This window comes from Enhydra lutris, unplaced genomic scaffold (assembly GCF_002288905.1).
Source record: "Enhydra lutris kenyoni isolate GAN:26980312 unplaced genomic scaffold, ASM228890v2 scaffoldscaffold13, whole genome shotgun sequence".
NCBI lineage: Eukaryota > Metazoa > Chordata > Mammalia > Carnivora > Mustelidae > Enhydra > Enhydra lutris.
This window is the reverse complement of record NW_019154097.1, coordinates 47,150,425-47,165,818: the sequence shown is the minus strand read 5'-3', so window position 1 is coordinate 47,165,818 and position 15,394 is coordinate 47,150,425. Positions and strand designations below refer to the sequence as shown.

The 15,394-nt window shown below is 49.7% G+C and overlaps 1 protein-coding gene across 2 annotated transcripts in view; it reads right to left on the bottom strand.

Annotated features, from left to right (window-relative positions):
• The window catches only part of LOC111145681 (NADPH--cytochrome P450 reductase), a 59,634-nt gene extending 44,532 nt beyond the window's left edge, over positions 1-15,102 (bottom strand). Inside the window, exon 1 of one of the 2 annotated variants that reach the window (XM_022500776.1) lies at positions 15,048-15,102. The gene's annotated coding sequence lies outside the window, so the exon portion shown is untranslated. Of the gene's footprint in view, positions 1-14,563; positions 14,648-15,047 lie in introns of those variants that run through there. The other variant, XM_022500777.1, reaches the window with a different exon arrangement.
• Between the last annotated feature and the right edge of the window lie 292 nt (positions 15,103-15,394).

The following is a 15,394-nucleotide window of genomic DNA, read 5'->3' as shown; positions in this document are numbered from 1 at the left end:
TAACATGAGAGTTCCAATTTCTCCATGTTCCCACCAACATCAGTCACTTTCTGATTTAGTTTTTGTTCTAAGTAGTCATGCTAGTGGGTGTGACACAGTACCTCACTGGGCTTTATATCTGCCTTTCCCTAATGACCAAAGATGTTGAGAATCACAAATGATGCTGAGAATCTTTTCATGTGCTTGTGGCCATTTGTGTATCTTCTTTGGGAAAATATTCAGGTCCTTTGCTCATTTTTCAGTTGGGTTGTTTTCTTGTTGTTGTTGAGTTATGACTGTTCTTTACATATGCTAGATACTTGAACTTTATCAGATATATAATTTGCAAATATTTCTTCCCATTATGTGAGTTGTCCTTTCACTTTCTTGATAGGCTCCTTTGATGCATCAAAGTTTTAAATTTTTATGAAGTCCATGTCTTAGAGCTCAGGCTGCTGTAACAAAGATCCTAGACTAGGCAGCTCAAATAAGGAGCAGTTACTTCTCACAGTTCTGGAGGCTGGGGAATCCAGGAATCCAGATCAAGGCACCAGGAGAGCCAGTGTGTGGAAGAGCTTGCTGCCCAGCTTGTAGAGAACTGCTTTCTCATAGTCACACTTGACAGAAAGCAGAAAGAGAAAGCAAGCCCTCTTGTCACTTTTTTTAAAAAAAGGATTTATTTATTTTTAGGGAGGGTGGGGTGGAAGGGCAGAGGGAGAGAGAGGATCCTCAAGCAGACTCCCCACTAAGTAGGAGCCTGATGTGGGGCTCAATCCCAGGACCCTGAGATCATGACCTGAGCCATAATCAAGAGTCAGCTGCTTAACCAACTGAGCCACCCAGGCACCCCACTCTCCTGTCACTTCTTATAAGGGCACTAATCCCATTCATGAGGGTTCCATCCTTATAACCTATTTACCTCCCCAAAGCCCCACCCCAATACCATCACATTAAAGGTTAAGCTTTCAACAGATGAATACTAGGGGCACACGTTCAGTGCAAAACAGCCCAATTTATCTGCTTTTTCTTTTGTTGCATATGATTCTGGTGTCATATCTGAGAAACCACTGCCAAGTCCAAGGTCATTAAGATTAACTTCTATGTTTTCTCCTAAGAGTTTTATAGGTTTATCTCTGACATTTGTTTAGGTCTTTGATCCACCTTGACTTGATTTTGGTATATGGTGTAAAGTCAGGTAAGGGGTACAGCTTCATTCTTGCTGTGTGTGGATATCTGCTGTCCCAGTACCATTTGCTGAAGACTAGTTCCCTTTATTGAATGGCCCTGGTACTCTTGTCAAAAATCACTTAACCATATATGTCTGAATCAGGATCTGGATTTCAATTCTATTCCATTGACCAATAGATCTATCCTTATAATAGCACCACACTGCCTTAATTACTAGCACTTTCTGGTGGGTTTTGAAATCGAGAAGTATGAGTCTTCCCATTTTGTTATTCTCTAGGCTGGCTATCTGAAGTTCCCTGCGATTCCACAGGAATTTTAGGATCAGCTTTTCCATTTCTGCATAAAAAGCCATGGGCATTTTCTCAGACATTGCACTGAATCTGTGTTCTGTTTTGAGGGGGTGATGCCATTTTAATGAATTATGGCTTCTGGTGTGTCCATGAACACAGACTGTCTTTCCATTTATTTAAGTCTTTATTTTCTTCCAGCAATGTTTTGTAGTTCCAGTGGAAAAGTCTTCAACCTCCTTGCTTAAATTTATTCCCAAGTATCTTACTCTTTCTGATGCTGTTGCAAATAGAACCGTTCTCTCAGTTTTTCCTCTTTGGAATGTTCACCGCCAGCTAGCGGAGTACTGGGTCTCGAACAGCAGAATAAATAAATATCCGTGACTCCATAGTGATATAATTGAATAAATACAGCAACGGGAGAGAAGGCACAGCTCTTCCTCCCAGAATTCCAACTAATAAATGTAGGAAGAAAGAGGGAAATACGGAATTGCCATTAGACAGATCCCCAGTAAGAATTATTGCGGATGAGACCTCCCAGCAGATGGGCTCAAATTAATGGGCAAAAGTCTGGGGAAAAACAGGATTTGCACAGTCTCAAAGCTCTCTCTCCCAAGATACTTATTAACTAAAAAGGGGAAAATAGTAGCTTTGCAGAGGAGAAACCCCACAGACACCAAACCAGCCAAGAGCTCTCTGTAGACGTCACTAGTAAAGAACCACTTGAGACAATGTACTCAGAAGGACATGGCACCATCTTGGTGGTTTTCTTGCCACAGATGCATAACCTCCCTCCAAACACAAGAAAATAATGGCCAAACCCCAAATAGGGTGCGTTCTATGAGCTACCGTGGTGAGGACAGGCAAAGGGACTGTCATAGATGGGAAGAGACTAAGGAGGTATGACAACTTGGGTGCAAGGCAGGCTCTTGGACAGGACCCTAGGACAGAAGGAAGGCTTTAGTGGAAAAACAACTAGTAAAATTCTAATAAGAGATGTTTAGTTCAGGGATGGCAAATCATGGTCAAGCACTAACCTAGGCTGCTGACTACTTTTGAAAATAAAGTTTTATTAGAATACAGCCACTCTCGTTTATAGGTGACCTACGACTGCTTTCTTGCTCAAGCACCAGAGTCAGGAAGGTGTGACAGACATCTTACAACACACGAAACCTGAAATATTTACTTTCTGGATCGTTACAGAAAAGGTTTGCTTGACCTGGTTTGCAGGTTTGCACCTGGGTGGCTCAGGTCATGATCCCGGAGTCCCGCGATGGAGTCCCACCTTGGGCTGCCTGTGGAGCAGGGAGTCTGCTTCTGCCCCTCCCCCTGCTCCTTCTATCACTCACTTTCTCTCTCAAATAAATAAGTAAAATTTTTAAAGAAAGAGAAAGAAAAAAAGAAAAAGTTTGCCCACCCTTGGTTTATAGTTAATAATACCATACCAGTGTTAATTTCCTGTTCCTGGTAACTGTATTATAATTTTAAAAGATATTAACACCAAAGGAAGCCAGGTGGGAAAAAAAAAAAAAAGTCTGGTTTTGTACCATTTTGGCAACTTCTCTGTAAGTCAAAATAGGTTAAAAATAAAAAGTTGAAAAAACCCCACGGCATCCTCCCTGCGAGGCCTTCCCATCAGCTTCCCTAGACACATCTGCCTCTTTTTGCTTCACTGCTCTTCCTCCTAAGAATGTTCTTCCCTTTTCTACAGTAGCCACCAAAGCTGTGTTTTCAAGGATGAACTCATGTGCTGCTTCCTTCATAAAACCTGCCCCGGCTCCTTCCTGCGCATGCTCGGTGACGGCAGGAAGCAGCACCTGCCTTGAAGGAAAGTCCTTTCCTTCCCCATCTCCTTCTCTCACCTGATCAAGAACAACTTAGGATCAAGAGTTACAGCTTAGGGGCACCCCAGTGGCTCAGATGGTGACATGTCTGCCTTCAGCTCAGGTCACAGTCCCGGGGTGGGCCCGAGTCCTGGCTCACAGTGGTCCCAGTTAGTTCCCACGCTGGGTCACCCTAGGTTCGGCCAGCAGTAGGCTGAGTGCGCCAGGGCAGCGAGGACCAGGCAGCCACGGAAGGCTGCTCTGGGCAACAGCTCCACATTCCAAGCAGGTCTCAGGCAGGAGGCCTTCTTGTCGTTCACCAGGCGGCTTCACAACCCACCATCCTGCCTACGAGCGGACAGGAAGCCAGGGCTCTGATGGCAGACTGTGATGGCAGACAGCGTTCTGATGGAAACGTAGGCATCCCCCTCCTAGGGACCGGCCTGGGGACAAGCCAACACTGTCCACACGTCAAGCAAGACTGACTGAGGCCTCAGCCGGCACCGTGTGGAACCCCCAGTTCCACCCGTGCTTCACCTTGACCTTCGGCCAGGCGGCGCATTAGATCAAATGTGTACTGAGGTCACTTCTGTGATCTGTGTCTACGGAATCGCGCCATGCTTGTAAGCCACAAGGTTTGGGGAGCCGGTTTATGACTCACAACATGAGCAAGTCCGTAATAACCAAATGATAGAGGACCAGCCCGTGATGTCTATAAAAGCACCCACGATGATCAGACCAGTTAAGGACTGTCCGCCAGCACTAAAGCATTAGCTTGTAACCCTTCCTTACTGCCCCGACCACGCTCTCTTTGAGGGCAGGAAACTACCCTCTGCTGCTGGACTGACCTTACCCTGCGCTGTCACCTGGGATACCGGGTCACGCAAGGTGCTCCCGAGCCTGACAGTTGAATCTGCCCCCTGACAGATGTTGCCAGGACAGCTGCTGCGTCCTGAGCCACCGCCAGCCTCCCCTGCAGGGGTCCTGAAAGCCACGGCTCCCACTGCACCTGCTGTGGCTTCCTGCTGGGAGAGAGGTGCCCCACATTACACAGCCCCCCCCCAGGGGGAGGGGCAAGGAGGACAGCTTTCTAGGCCGTCGCACGGGGGCAAGGTGTCTTCCTCTGACCACACTCACACCCCGAGGAGGAGCTCACCGCCTCATGTGACAATGTCCGGTGAAGGCCAGGTGACTCTGCCCAGCTCTTGGCTCCCCCAAGGGGACTCAGTAGCGCAAGCAGCTCTTTCCATGTGACTCCATGACCCCAGTGTAAAAAGTCCAGGTGGCTGGGAGGGGAGGAAGACTGTGAGAGGGAACCCCCCCCCCCCGCTCTACAGTGCTTCAGGCCAGAAGGGACACACGCTGCTCCCTCTCAAGAGGGCTAAAAATTGGGGGAGGCTCAGAGACACGTGGCACCCATCTGCCGCTGGTGTACACAACCCGCCTGAGGTGACGGCAGCCGAGGGCAGGATCGGTGCGAGTCCGGCTGCTCAAGGACTCATGGCTTATTTTATTTTATTTTTTTTTAAGATTTATTTATTTGAGAGAGAGAGAGAGGGTACGAGCAGGGGAAGGGGCAGAGGGAAAGAATCCCAAGCCGATGCCCCATCTAGCGCAGAGCCTGACTCAGGACTCAATCCCAGGACCCTGAGATCACAACCTGAGCCGAAACCAAAAATTGGACGCTTAACCAACGGAGTCACCCAGGCACCCCAAGGACTGTGGCCGATTAACTGGATTTTTAAAAATGGAGATCTAATTCACGTACCATAAAATTCATCATTTTAGAACGTGCAGCTCTGCAGTTCTCAATATACTCCCCCCTATGGCACAACAGTGAGCCATCCCCACTGCCATCTAATTCACGAACATTTCCATCCCCCACCCCCCAAGAAAACCTCATACCCATCGGCAGTCACTCCCCCTTCCTGATCTGTCCTCCCCTTTGCTCTGGACAAACTCCAGGCACCACTGGCAGCCACACACCATTCTCAACCCTAGGTCCCCACCACCATCACCATTTGCCTCGTCTATTTATATCTAAATAAATACCAACTGCAGTTACAGCGAACAGGCATTAAGCACCTGTACTAGAATGTTCTCCCATTTCGTTTCACCCTTGCAACAACCCTCTGAGGTACAGGAGCTCTAATTACCGCAGAGGTTAGGTACCTTGTCCAAAGGCAGGGATAAGCGGTCGCATTGGGATTCGAACCCAGACCAGCGGGCATCAGAGCCGCCCTCTCCTCCATTTCTTTGCCCTGCAAAACCTTATCAGAACAGGGCAAAGTTATGGCTAAAAGTTGCTTTGCTGAATGACCTGGGGTGCGTTTCGCAGTTAACATCCCAGCGGTACCATCAGGAGATGGCACTGCTCAGAATGAAAGCACCCCAGGAGACAAGGGAGAGGCCGGTGTCCTGCAGGAGCCACCTCCTGTCTCCGAGCTCCCAGTGCCAGGAGGCCTAGCCTAACAGGCGCTTGGCTGACCACTGCCGAATGGCTGCGTCAACACAGAGTCATCAGTCCAACTGGGGGGTACAGCCTGCTGACCCCGCAGCTGGGAGCACTGGGATGGGATCAGTACTGCCTCTGACATGTCCTGGCTCCACTGTGGTCACTCACGAAGGGGCAAGAAGCCAAGCCAGGCCTTTTGACTTTCCTAGCACAATGGCAGGACACTGCACGTGGGGTGTGCTAAGAGCCTCACGACCTCACTTTGGCCTGCCTGCCTCCCACCAGGCAAAGGGACTGTCCCCACCCACTCTCCCAGAATCTCCTGCTTTCCTCCTTTCCTGCCGGAATATAGCCCAGCAAGTCTCTTGCTCCCATCCCCCAAAGGTCTGCCTGTGCTGTATTATATTATAACGGAGACTGAAGTTCTTTGCCCTTACCAGAGCAGGTCCCAGGGAGGGCTCCCTGTGGGCCATGCTCCTCTGTTCTATGGAACATTCCCTCCGCCAGGGGCCTGAGCCACCATCATCCTGTCGGGCCTATCCACACACAAGCATAGTCCCAACACCTCTAAGAGGGCCTGGTACTCACAGGTGGGCTACACATGCCTGCTGCGTATGGAAACTACTGGCCACTGCCTTGTTCTACAAGCCCCGGGGGAAGGCCCAGAGAAAAGTGCTTCTCTTGCGAAACTGACCTGCTTCCTTTTCCCAATAATGCTTGCTGTTCAATCCCCTCCTTCTTCAGCCTGCCTTCTAGGAAGCTCTGAGCTGAGTTTTATGCTTAATGCAACAGCTTCCCTTGACTGCCCTTTCATATGATTACCTGCCTCCCAGGGTCCTCTCAACTACTAGGCTCTCAGCTTTTAGTTATTTCCTTTAGGGTCTGGCTGAGTAGACTGTTGGCCTTGGAATTCAACTGACTTAAAACCCAGGTAAGCCATGAAAGAACATGGGTCTTGTAGGTAGACAGACCTCAGTTCAAACCCCAGATATGCCACCTCCACACACTGGAACCCTAGGCACATGACCACTCAGGCTCAGGCCCCTCACTGACCATCCTTACGGTGTTCTGATGATTACACGAGACATAAAATACCTAGCACGGGGCCTGACACACCACAGACACTCAAAGGTTACCCTAGAACCCTTTTATATATTGCAGTAGCATTTTTAAAATAAACACACTGATTCATGTTTTTGGTCTCCAAATAACAATCTGGAAATATTTAGAGAGACTTAGGATACTATGTGGGAGGTACCCAAGTTCCTCCTCTTTCTCAATTAGAAAATGATTCATTACTGAATTACTGAAAAAACCAGTAACTGCAGAAGGAACTTGAGACATTTCAACTGTCACGCCGAGCTGCAAAATTAAAATCGTCCCAAAAGTTCATACTGCACTCAGAGTAATCCTAAACAACACAGGTATCAGCCCCATGGGTATCTGGGCTCAGTCCATATGCAGGAGGAAGCAAGAGACTACGGAAAGAGAAGTCATGATCACTCAACTGCCCACTCGCTCCCCTGGTCAGCCAGTTAGCACTCAGAGAGTGCCTACCTTACGCCGGGCTCCGTACCACGCACTGGCTTACTCTCGTGGCAGTGATGGGGAGGTTCCCTGTTCCCACTGAATTCACTTTCTGTTCCAACCACACTGCCATTAGGGAGAGGGAGGATTAGGCTCCTTCAATTTCGAGCCACTTCCATATCCTTTGTGGGGGGCAGATGGAGGAGGAAGGGAAAGGCAGCAAACATCTGACGGTGAGAGCGACCGTAAATCTTTGAGCAAAGAGGGGCTGACACTAGCAGGGCCTGGAGATCAATCCAGCGTGGATGGACCTTGAGAAGCAGCGGGGAGGAGTGGGAAGGAATTACGGACTCAGGGAAGCCAATGAGGGGCGAGTGTGGCAAGAAATGAAGCGGCTTTAGTAAGACCATAGCAGGGGAGAAAGAGCGCGCACGGAACACTAAAAATGGACAGGACTGCCTGGTGGTGGAAACCCAGAACGCAGAGGGAGGCAGAGGCCAACCGGTCTTTTGTCTTTAGAGCATTCAGGTACCAGGAAGACAGTGAGGTCGCTAAGAGGGAGAAAGAGACCTCCTGGGGGGGGCGGGCAATGAAGGATGGGCGGTTTCATCTCTGTTGCCATGCTAAACGACTGGTTTAGAGTTTGCAAATCACATTACATAAAGCCAGCCACGCAGCCTGTCCGCATGACACGGTTTGGTTTCTTAAACAATCACAGAGGTTCTGATACCCCTAACTGAAACCAGCAAACACTCTTCTTCACTGGACCGCAAATTCCTGATGGGAAAATCTGCTGATGCCTGAGATGTGTCCCAATCTACACCCCACCCCTAGAAGAAGCTGGGCACAAATGGCTGGAACGTTCTTCTGTGTACTCAAGAAGCACTATCCCTGTTTACAGTGCTGAAAACCCACCCAGGTGACCTACGGATAGCGTCAACACCTCTGAATTCAGCGGGGAGCACAGTTCATGTGTTCCTACCCAGCCCTCAAACCTTTGTACAGACCCAGCCTACCCAGTGCACTGTTGATGTGTGCTAGCGAGGATCAAAGTATCACAAGGTCACATCGCTGTTATGTGAGCACCGAAGGAACAGGTCAGAGCTTGGCAGAGCTTGGGTGGGGGCTGGAGGGGTCACGGGAAAAAGCACCGAAGATAAAAAAGGGGAGATAAAAAAGTGACTAAACATAATTCATAAATTTCACCCAGAAGCAAATGACATAAGTCCCACATCAGAGGGCACACCCCACAGAGTCCATCTTTCCTGGGAGGACAACCAGATAAACAAAAGCCAACTTTTTCCATTCGATTTTCCTACCATGGGGTCTCTTAAAGAATCCAGTTCTCTGAGAAGCAATCCGTGGCTCATGACACCACCATTTGGTCCATCATTCTGGTCCAGTTTGGCCTCGAAACGGATTCGTTTCTGGGAGGCACGTGCCTGATTCTCTCAGCTGTGTTTAGACGCTATGCAAAGATCAGAATGCCTCCCCCTTCCAGCACCCCAATTGAAGGAGATTTCCCCCTGCCATATAAGTGAAACAAGACCCCATACCAGCAGTTTTCTCCATAAGACACCCAGAAGAAGAACTGGGACCCCCACGCGCCTTGTTCACAACCTACTCTGGGGCCAGCCAACTTGCCACACCGACCAGCATCAGTCGTAACAGGCTGATGTATTTGGCTCTAGTGAACCCGACCAACAGACCAGCCTTCAGAGAGCCACAGTTTGCTCCACGGGACTCCTCTACCACCTTCACAGACACAAACACAGACACACACAGACACATACACACACACACACACGCACATCCTGACAGGTACACAACACAACTAAGGTAAATACTGCACCTGGGAGGGGGCTAGGGGAAGGAAAAACGTTTGAGGACGTAGAACGCCAGGAACAGTAGGATACAGACTGAAGCAGAGTAGGATTCCCAAATGATGAATTCACCCAGAAAGGAGGATACTGACCGTAGAAAAGTCTGAGAACCCAACACGAGAACATGCTGCTCTGTGCTAGTCACATCACCGACCTATTTCAAAGCCTTCTCGTCGGGAGTGTTCAGTCAGTAAAGCGTCCGACTCTTGACTTTGGCTCAGGTTGTGATCCCAGAGTGGCGGGATGGAGCCCTGCACTGAATGTGGACACTGCTTAAGATTCTCTCCCTCTCCTGCTCATGATCTCTCTCTCTCTCTCTCTCAAATAAATAAATGCCTTCTCCTCGCTTAGCATGGTTCACAAGACCCCGAAGGCTTCCTAGCCTCATACAACCTACACTCTAAACAGCCCCCACCCGGGGAGGTGTGCCTTGGTGGGCTCAGTGAACTCCTACCTAACCTCCAAGGCCCCAATCAAACGTAACTTCTTCTGCGGAGCCTGCGTGACACCCCCCCCGCCCAGTAAAGGCCCAACCTGAGTGCTCCCCAGCGCGCTGTGGGCTCAGCACCAAGGACAAGCACTTCACACGCATTATCTCAAGAATGAGCCCCACACGCCCTGCCCTAACCTCTTGTTTGCTCCCTGCCCGCCATGTCCGAGCTGTGGAGAGCCTGAACCAGGCCCTAAACATAGACGCCTAGACCCTGAGGGTCAGAGATGTGTTTTTGAAGTGTCATTCCACAGGGACGGAAACACTGTCAAGAATGGCGAGAATTGGGACGCCTGGGTGGCTCAGTTGGTTAAGCAGCTGCCTTCAGCTCAGGTCATGATCCCGGCGTCCTGGGATCGAGTCCCACATCGGGCTCCTTGTTCTGTGGGGAGCCTGCTTCTCCCTCTGCCTCTGCCTGCCATTCTGTCTGCCTGTGCTCGCTCTCTCTCTCTCTGACAAATAAATAAAATTTAAAAAAATCTTTAAAAAAAAAAAATGGCGAGAATTAGCTGCCGGAAAAACAAATACCTTTTGAACTGTTCCGGGAGGCAGGTGAAGCAGGTTTCTTTTCCCCATTGCATGGCTGAAGACAGAAGGCCTGGCGTGGGCCAACGCCTGTATAAGCTGGTAAACTACCTCTCACCCAGGGGCCTCTCCCCACCCTCCATCTATCAAATGCCAGACAACAGAACTGCACAGAAAAGGCAGCTTTGTTCTGTAGCTTATATAATAATAATAAAGAACTGGCATTACTTATCTCTCCACAAGATACTCATTTCATTTGTGGTTCTTCCACTAGAGTGAAATGGACAGTAGGACCTACAAACAGACATACTGAGGGGCACCTAAGCCAATAGAACATACTCTCCTCCCACCTCCCAGTTAGCCTCCCAGCATCCGAGGACAATCTTTATATATGGCCTTTTATGACAACCATCCCCTTCTTTTTCTTTTTTTTTCTTTGAGATAGAAAGCATGAGGGGGATGTGGGGGTGTGGAAGAGAGGGAGAAACAGAGAGGGTTTTAAGCAAGCTCCACACCCAGTGTGGAGCCTGAAGCAGGTCCGAACTCATGACCTTGAGATCAAGACCTGAGCTGAGATCAAGAATTGGACGCTTGGGACGCCTGGGTGGCTCAGTTGGTTAAGCCACTGCCTTCAGCTCAGGTCATGATCCCAGCGTCCTGGGATCGAGTCCCACATCAGGCTCCCTGCTGAGCAGGGAGCCTGCTTCTCCCTCTGCCTCTGTCTGCCACTCTGTCTGCCTGTGCTCACTCTTTCTGACAAATAAATAAATAAAATCTTAAAAAAAAAAAAAAAAAGAAGAATTGGACGCTTAACTGAATGAACCCTGGGGTGCACGCCCCCACCCCCGCCAAAAATTTTTGTAATTAAAAGAGACAGACACACTTATTGGTGCTCTGGTACTGGAAGTGAGGAGGAATAATCATATTATTAAGTAATTATATGTATTAGGTGATTTCCCTTCCGCCAAAATAAAAAAACATTCCTCTACAGTCAGACAATGACATAGCACAAAAGGGAAGTGCGGGCTCTGGAAGCAGACGGTCCTGGGTGAGGCCTCAGCTTCACCCTTAGCCTTGAGCAAATGATGGCCATCTTTGTGGAGTGGGTATGAAAACACGAGCCTTTTAGGGTCATCAGAGGAATTAAAACACTCACAGGCAATGTTGTGCATGTGCCTGCACACACACGTGCACACATAATGCAAAACTTCGGACAGAGTCTAGCATAAATTTTCCTAAAATAAAAGCATCTGTGCCATTAGCAGCTCGTCTTCACAACGGACCCGAGGATTCTGACTTTAAAAATGTGAGTCTCGGGACGCCTGGGTGGCTCAGTGGGTTAAGCCTCTGCCTTCGGCTCAGGTCATGATCCTAGGTCCTGGGATCGAGTCCCACATCAGGCTCCTTGCTTGGCGGGGAGCCTGCTTCTCTCTCTCTGCCTTGCCTGCCACTCTGCCTGCTTTTGGGTACTCTCTCTCTCTCTCTCTCTCTCTGACAAATAAATAAATAAATAATCTTTTAAAAAAAAAATGTGAGTCTCTGCTGGTGGGAACGTAACAAGGGAATGTTTCTGGAGGGGAGTTTAGTACCCCTAAACTCAAAAGTCACACCATTTCTACAAACACATACACACATGCACCCCTTTGTATTATTTTTCTCAGTCAAGAAAATGTCTTAGTGGAAGGCTATGAAGGACATTCACTATCTATACGACATATTCTGTAACTTTTTTTTTTAATAATGAACATTTGGTTTTTCTGTAAACAGAAAAATCACATTCTTATTATATAAAGTCACTTCTCCATTTCACTTTTTTGCAGATTTTAATTTTTTTTTGCAGATTTTAATTTTTAAATGAATCTGATATGTCACCAAAAGTTAAGTCTCAAATTACGTATCATCATTTGACAATCATGTGCGTTGTTTGCCCCCGGGAAGAGATTAGACCCACTGAGGATGTGTGTTTTGTTGACTGCTAAAACTCCAATACCTAAATAGTCCCTGGCGTGGAGTACTCAGTATCTGCTAAGTGAGGACACTGAAAAGTTCATGAACATTGATCCAGCTCTTCCAGGAGTTCATCAAACAAAAATATTTGCCCAATCATACAAAGATATAGAACAGAGGCTACTCACTGTCCCAGAATTCATAAGAGCAAAAGCTGCAAAAAAACACATTTTTGTCCACAATACCAGGGACTCAAATATTCCATCATTTTTAAAAAGAATGAGATTTTTAAAAAGAATGAGGTATAAAAAAAAGAATGAGGTAGAAAAAAAAATGAGATAGAGCTTTAGACAGTGATCTATCATGATAAGTAATTAAAAGCAAGCCTCAAAACAGCATGACAGTACAACTTTGTGTTTCAAATTTACGGTAAAATTAAACAGTAACACATGTCTGTTTCAAGTAAAAAAACTAGATAATAAATGTCTTTTTATGGGAAGAAAATATCTGCAGAACTTATACTATACCACTAGCGGTGATTTTTTTTTTATCTCAGTATAAGGCTATGAGGGAGGCTCACTAACCACACTGTGTATTTAACAGTTTGATTTTTAGTAATGAGCACTTATTATTTTTGTGATTTATATGATTTTTAATAATGAGCACTTATTATTTCTGTCAACAGAAAAAAAAAATACATTTTTTATATAAACAGCCATTTCTCCATTTCATTTTTTTTTCTGATTTTAATTTTTAAATGAACCTGACATATACGGTAAATCCCAAAGCACTAAATGGAGGCTCACTGGCCTGGGGTGGTTTGCCAAAAGGCACACGGTGCTAGTGCCTGAGCGGTAAGTTAGGGTCCTTGACCCCGCCTCCCTACCCCGTCAGGTGCTTCGCTCCTTTCTAAAACACAAGGGAGCAAAGATGCTGCAGGGGCACCTGGGCTCTCTGGAGACGTGGAAGGTCCTAAAACTACAGAAGCTTCCATGAGGGGGAAAAGAACTGCTTTAAGAGCTAAATTCTTATTAACCTGAACCGTTCCACAGGTTTAGCCAATAAATATTAGATGGGCCCAGCAGTTCTGATTCCAAAAAACTCTCCTGAACGCAGGTGGACTTACCTAATTCAGATCCTGATTTTCAAGGAATTCAGGGAGTCACTGGCAGGTCCTAAAATTTCAGGTTTGTCAGGAAACCAATCAACCAACAAATCCTGTGACCGTTTCCAAACTCGTACCGCCCAGGAGGATTCACCTGCCTCCCTCCCGTCGGCTGAGATCAACCCTGTTTTCTGGCGCTGAAGTATGTCCCTGGGCTTCCTTGCATCTCAAACCTAACGGCTCTTTTTCCAAGTGCTAGACGCGAAGAACTGCGGAGAGTTAAGAACCCCCCACCCCCCACCCCGGGCTGTTTTCAACGCCCCCAACACAACTGGAAGCTACTATTCCATTCTCTGAAATGCGGCCCTGTTTTCTGGGCAACCGAGACAATGACCAAGCGATCTGCCCAATGACACCGTTTCCCATCACAGCTGCTAAGCAAACTCCTGAGGAGCTGGAGAACTTCCCATTCCCTCGAAAAGAAAAGAAGACTTCCTCAGAGGGACGCTGAGAAAAGCAAGGGATCCCTCCTGGGTTCGCTGCTCTACCAACTGGGGCTTTGGGGCTGTTTTCCGGATCCAGCCAACCCCACGACCACTCAGAGGGGATCTGTAGGGGCAGAACTTCGAAGTACTTAACCAAGGTCTTGTCTGCCAACGAGAGGGCCTAAGGAATTACAGCACTGCACGGGAAGGGTGCCGGATCCCGGAGGGTTAGTTAACCGCTCCCCGCGTAGGGAATATCCCGATTCTCAATGTCACCCTCCAAGACCAAGACCTTCTCTTTGGAGCCTCAGAACCTCAGTCCTGTGTGGGTGGCAGAGTGGGCTGTGTCACTAGCTGTCCTCCTTGGGGAGAAGACGAAGGCTCCAAGAAGTTAAGCGTCCTGCCAAGCGGCCGAGATTCAAATTCAGAGCTACCCACTCCAGCCCCGTCTCCCTCGGCGCGAGCACAGTTCTCCAGTTTGGCGGAGCTCAGAGGAAGGCTGTTATTTTATAAAAGTCTAAGAAAAGGAGGCAGCCACGTTCTCTGAACTGGACCCAAACTCTTCAGTACCGTTCACCAGCTTACACACGGTCTTGAGAAATGGAAGCAAAAAGTCGAGGTCAAGTTCCCGCAGCCCCCTCGCCTCCCAGGAGACCTTGACCTCTTACCCAATTGCTCCCACGAACTAAGGGTGTCACGGCTGCCCAGCGGAGCCCAGCAAAGATGAGTCGCAGGGGCCACCGAGGCACCTGCCCTGGAGAGCCGCTGCCTCCCCCCCCCCGCCCCCAGGGATGCCCTTGCCCGTACCCAGAGCGATTCTCAGAAGAGGCAGGGCTGGCAGGCTCCCCGGAGCCCTCAACTGAGCCCACCTGATGCTGCAGGGTCAGACTCGGGTCGCAGGCGCATTCATCGAGCGTCTCCTACGTGAGTTACCTCAGTACCTGGCCTCTTCCTCAGGCCCATTGTACAGACAGGGAAACAGCCTCAGAGAGGAAAAGTGGCTTAGCGGAGGATGGCGACGCGGCGGAGACTGGAGCCCGAGCCCTCGGACGCCGAGACTGGGCCCTCGCCCGTGGGGTCGGTCGGGCGCCCTGGGCCGCGGAAATCACCCCCCGCAAGCCGCCGCGAGACGTCAGCTTGAGGCGAAAGGCCGCCCCGGCAAAGACCAGGGTCGAAGCCGCGCTCTCCGCGCAACCGTCAGTTGAGAAAGGCAGCGACGGGGCCAGAGAGCCCGCCCTAGCGTGAGGGCCCGGACAGCCAAAGCGGCCGAAAGCCGTCGGGTCTCGGACCCCGGCCCCCTGAACCCCGGCGCCCTGACCTCACAACCCCGCGACCACGACCGCGCGAACTCACCCCGGGAGGCCAGGCAACACTGTGGCCACCTGAGCAGGACGCAGGCCCGCACCACTGAGGCGCTACCACCGCCCGCGCCGACCGCGGGGGTGGAGGCGTGGCCGTCGGGGGGCGCCACCCCGCCCAACCGAGCCGCGCGCGCGCTCTCGGGGCCAGCCTTCCCCCGGCGAATCTGAGCTCTTGGTTCGGCCCGGCCCCGCCCCCTCGGCGGCCCCGCCCCGGCCGGGCCCCGGAGCCTGGCCCAGCGTTCTGAAGGCGGCCGGAGTCTGGGCGCCGGCGGTACCTGCTGTCGCCTACGACGCTGCTGCTCCGCCTCGTGGGTCTCGGCGGGGCCGTGGCTGTGCGCC